Source organism: Vanellus vanellus, assembly GCF_965231255.1.
Source record: "Vanellus vanellus genome assembly, chromosome: 31".
NCBI classification, from domain to species: Eukaryota; Metazoa; Chordata; class Aves; order Charadriiformes; family Charadriidae; genus Vanellus; species Vanellus vanellus.
Genome location: NC_138936.1, coordinates 21,250 through 26,256, shown reverse-complemented (window position 1 = coordinate 26,256; position 5,007 = coordinate 21,250).

Genomic DNA, 5,007 nt, shown 5'->3' with positions numbered 1-5,007 from the left:
TCTCCTCCATCCCTCCCTCCCTCCCTCCCTCTCTCCATCCCTCCCTCCCTCCCTCTCTCCATCCCTCCCTCCCTCCCTCTCTCCTCCATCCATCCCTCCCTCCATCCCATATTGGGACTGGGGTGCCCCCCACTGAGCTGCAGGACCTTGCGCTTGGCCTTGTTGAACCTCCCGAGGTTCCCGTTGGCCGATATCTCCAGGTCCCTCTGGACGGCAGCTCTTCCCTTGAGGCTACCAATGGCACCACTCAGCTTGGTGTCACCTGCGATCCCACCAGCTAGGTCATTGATGAAGGTATTGAACGGTACTGGTCCCAGTACGGATCCCTGAGGGATACCGCTCGTTGCTGATCTCCATACGGACGTTGAGCCGTTGACTTCCGCCAACGTATATGTGCACACATAGATATCTATATTTATGGACCAAGCAGAGCCCTTACCTGGTGTGTTGCCACCAACAGCCCCAGACGCGTTCAACCCAACCAGAGCAAAACCCAACCGGAAACGTCTCCGTAGGAAGGACGAAGCCGTCAATCCCACCCAACCCGGGCGGTTAACGGCTCCGCCACCGGTTACCTCACCGAGAAGATACCAGAGCATTAATCACCCTGCCCTGCCGGCTAGCAAACTCAAAACTCACGTTCAAGGCAAATAAACTGGGGCAACATCCAAATGAGTCAGCAAAGACGAGGCCAAAGGATGTCAAAGTCATGCAGATCGCTCGGCGAAGGAGCAAAGACCAACCGTTGAGTGCCAGCCTGGTTGGCCAAGCGCTGGTGCACGCCAATTAAGTCGTCCGTGGCTAGGAGATGACTAATTAGGCTTCGAGCCCAGCGCGAACGCAAACCTCACCCTCCGCGACAGCCACGCCAAAACCTCACGTCGTCATAAAAATCGCTTTTACGCACTCAATTCCCCACTGCCGCCGCCATCAACCCGGTTGCCTTCAGATAAACGAGCAGACCTCGCCGCCCCAACCCCTCACCCGCCCTAATTAAGCCAATTCACCCCAAAACGAGGGGGGCGCCGCCACCTCGCGGCTGTCAAGCGGCCCCGAAGCTCGGCGGGCACCTACTCCCTGATTTTCCTGGTTTCACCAGAGTTTGGAGGCGGGGAGGGAAGACGCGGCCACGGATCTGCGCCGTTATCTCATCGCTAGCCTTTCCGTAGGGATTTACAGCCCCGTCGGATGCTCCCTAGCCGAAACGCCGACTCCCGAGCGGACCAGCACCAAGAAAAACCACTGTGGTTTGGGGGGCCGACAGAAAATTATCCGGGTTAAATCCCATCCGAAAACACGGACCTCTACGAGGCGTTCACAATGGGGTAACGCAGCTCCGGAAAGGAAAAAGTTTCCAAATTGATTATTCCCCAAACCACCCCGGGAACCGGGTAAAGCTCAAACCTCTGCAAAAAAAATAATAATAATAATAATAAAAAAAAAAATAAATCACAATTTGCCGTTGCCTCAAGATGGGCGATGCCACGAGGACGGAGGGAAAAGCCACCCGGTGAGCAGCCGTGGTCCGGGAGACACCGGGAGGGAACCGAGGTCAGCTGGACAGGAAGGAGGGGGAAAAATAAAGACTGAAAAAAAAGAAATAAACAACCCAGAAGAGCGAAGCGGGTGCGGAGAGGAAGGAAGAGCCAGAGCGCAGACACCGAACCTCTCCGGGAGATGCTGTTCGCACCGTACTCCGGTAAAGATGCCCTTTCGGATGCGGCTCTCCCTGAATCCCCATCCTCCGAGCCGGGACGAGGAGACGCCCGAGCGAGGAAAGTCCTAAAATCGGATGTTTCACGCAGCTCAGAACCACATCAGCCTTTTATTTTTAATTTTTTTGGGGTTTTAAGGTGGCAAGAGGCAAAACCGAAGCTTCCTGAGGTTCGGAGGCGAGCGGTGCCGCCCGGAAACACGAACGGAGAAATGGTGGGGGGGGGGGGAATATAAAAAAAAAAAAAAAAAAAAAAAAAATTTAAATTTATTTTCCCAAGCACCACCCAAAAGCCTGACGAAGCGCGTTACCCTAATTAAGCTTCCCCAAATCGGGAAGGAATAAGGAAAGCAGCGGGAAAGGGAATCCTCCGGCGGCGCCCGGTTCAGCACCTTTTTTGGGTTTTTCATTTGCAAAATCAAGCGCTTTCTCAAATCCGGCCCCGGTCGGCGGGGAGAAAGCAGAAATCAATGAATTCAGGCCATTAAAAATTACATCACCAGCCGGCCCGAGCGCGCGTCAGGCCCCGTCTTTATCTCTGCGGATTTAAACGCCAATTACCGGCGGCTCGTGCGGATACGGCAGCTCCTGGAGGAGAAAAAAAAAAAGAAAAAAAAAAAAAAAAAAGAAAAAAAAAAAAAGAACACACAAAAAAAAAAAAAACCACAACACACCCAAAAAAAAAAAAAAATCCCCCAAAATCACTATCGAGAAATCAAAGCCCCCGTTTCCGTTAAAACCCCCAAATATAAAGAATCATTGTGCGGAAGCCTAATCTGCCGGCGAACGCCTTAACCGTTTCCCCGGCCCGCAGCCGGCGCCGTCAATTTATTACCGAATAAAAAAGCGTTTTTGTTTTTGTTGTTTGGTTTTTTTTTTTTTTTTAATTGCCGGTGGGTATCGCCCCAACGATGACGGTTTCGCTCCGACCGGCACCGGTGGAACCCCGATCTTGTCCTGGGGGGGGGGGGGGGGATCGGGACGACGACGACATGGAGTGTGGGGGGGGGGGGGGAAATCGCTGCTGCCGGCGGAATAACCGGAGGAACGCGGGTTGGCGGAGGAAGATTTCGGAAACGGGCCGGAAAAACGCAAAGGAGGGGTGAAATGGGGAATGGGAGTGGGGGGGTGTCACCACCCAAAAAGGCAGATGCTGGAGAAGCACACACCCCCCCCCCCCCAAAAAAAGAAGGCGGGGGGGGACACGCTAAAAACGCGGCAGCACCCCAAAAACCAGACTGCTGCCACAGGGAGGAGACACATCCCCCCTCCTCATTTTATTTTGGGGAGGGGTTTAGGGCTTGCCCCCCCCACTCTGGGGGGGTTGAGGAGAGGGAGGGAGCCAGGTCAATGGGGGACACCCCCCCAAACTCCAGCTCCCCCCCAAGAGCCTTCACAGGGGCGCACAAATCTGGGGGGCTGATGCCCCCCGCCCTTCCAAGTGGGGGGACAGGGTGATCGCACCCCCCCAAAGTGGGGCAGCAGCGCCCCCCATGTAAAAGGGGGGGGTCCTTGGGGCTGGGGGGGGAGAAGCCCCCCAAGCCCTTAATGGTGGGGGGCTCTGCATTCCCCCCCCCCCCCAAGGGGGTGTCTCCTCCCTCCCCCCCCCTTGCTGGTGGGGGGGTCACCGATCCTTTAAGGGGGGGTGGTCTCCCCTCCTCTCCCCTAACTTGGGGGGCGGGGCAGCCCCCCCATAAGGGGGTCCTCCCTTCCCTCAGACCTGGGGGGGGGGTGTCACCTTGTCCAGAAGTGGGGGGAGGAGGTAGGGGAGATGTCCTCCCCCCAATGGGAGTGGGGGGGAGGGGGTCTCCCCTCTCAGGACCCTCCCATTAAGGGGGTGGGGATCTCATCTCTCCTAAAATAGGGGGGGGAGTCTCCCCTCCCATGAAGGGGGGGTGTCTCCTAAAATAGAGGGGGGGGGTCCCCCTCCCACAACCTGGGGGAGACCCTGGGGGTCTCCCCTTAAATATGGGGGGGTCCCCCCTCCCACAACCCCTCCTCTAAAAGGGGACCGGGGGTGTCTCCCCCTATAGTATGGGGGGGTCTCCCCTCCCCTAAAGGGGGTGGGGGGCGTCTCCCCTTAAATATTGGGGGGTCCCCCCTCCCACAACCCCTCCTCTAAAAGGGGAACGGGGGTGTCTCCCCCTATAGTATGGGGGGTCTCCCCTCCCCTAAAGGGGGTGTGGGGGTCTCTCCCCCTAAGTATGGGGGGGGTGTCCCCTCCCCTAAAGGGGGTGGGGGGGGTCTCTCCCCCTAAGTATGGGGGGTGTCTCCCCTCCCCTAAAGGGGGTTGGGGGGTCTCTCCCCCTAAGTATGGGGGGGGGTGTCCCCTCCCCTAAAGGGGTTGGGGGGGGTCTCTCCCCCTAAGTATGGGGGGTGTCTCCCCTCCCCTAAAGGGGTTGGAGGGGGTCTCTCCCCTCCCCTGGGGGTCTCCCCTTAAGTAGGGGGGGGTGTCTCCCCTCCCCTAAAGGGGGTTGGGGGGTCTCTCCCCCTAAGTATGGGGGGGGTGTCCCCTCCCCTAAAGGGGGTTGGGGGGTCTCTCCCCTCCCCTGGGGGTCTCCCCTTAAGTAGGGGGGGGTGTCTCCCCTCCCCTAAAGGGGGTTGGGGGGTATCTCCCCTCCCCAGAGGGTCTCCCCCTAAGGATGGAGGCGGGGGGGGGGGGGGGGTGTCTCCCCTCCCACGACCCCTCCCCTTAACTGGGGGGCGCCTCCCCCCTCCCGGACCCCTCAAGGGGAGAACCCCTAGGCCCGGGATGAGGCCTCCTCCCACCCCCCCCCCCCCAAAATCCCCACAGCGGGGGGTGGGGGGTGTTCCCCCTCCCCTCAGCGGGCCGAGGCCCCGCTCCCTCCCGCCTCCCCCCGCCGGAGCTGTGGGCCGGTCCGGCGGCCGGGCAAGCGGCGGGGTGGGGCGGCCCCATTGTTCCCAGCCCGGGGGGGGGGGGGGGGGGGACACACGACACACACACACAGAGACGGGAGGAGCGCTCCTTACCGTGACGGCGGCGGCGGGCCGGGCCGGGGCGGCGGGCGGCGGCGCCATGTCCCCCCTCGGGGCGGCGACGACGGCAGCGGCGGCGGGGGGGGGAGGGGGCGGGGGCGGCAGGGCCGCCGGGGCGGGCTCGGCCTGTAATGGCGGCGGCGCCTTCCTCCCCCTCCTCCTCCTCCTCCTCCTTCTCCTCCTCCTCCTCCTCCTCCTCCTCCTCCCCCTCCCTCCGCCTCCGCCTCCTCCCGCGCTCACGGGGGGGGGGGGGGGGGGGGGAGAGCGGAGTGGCAGTGCGCATGCGCAGCTGGGCG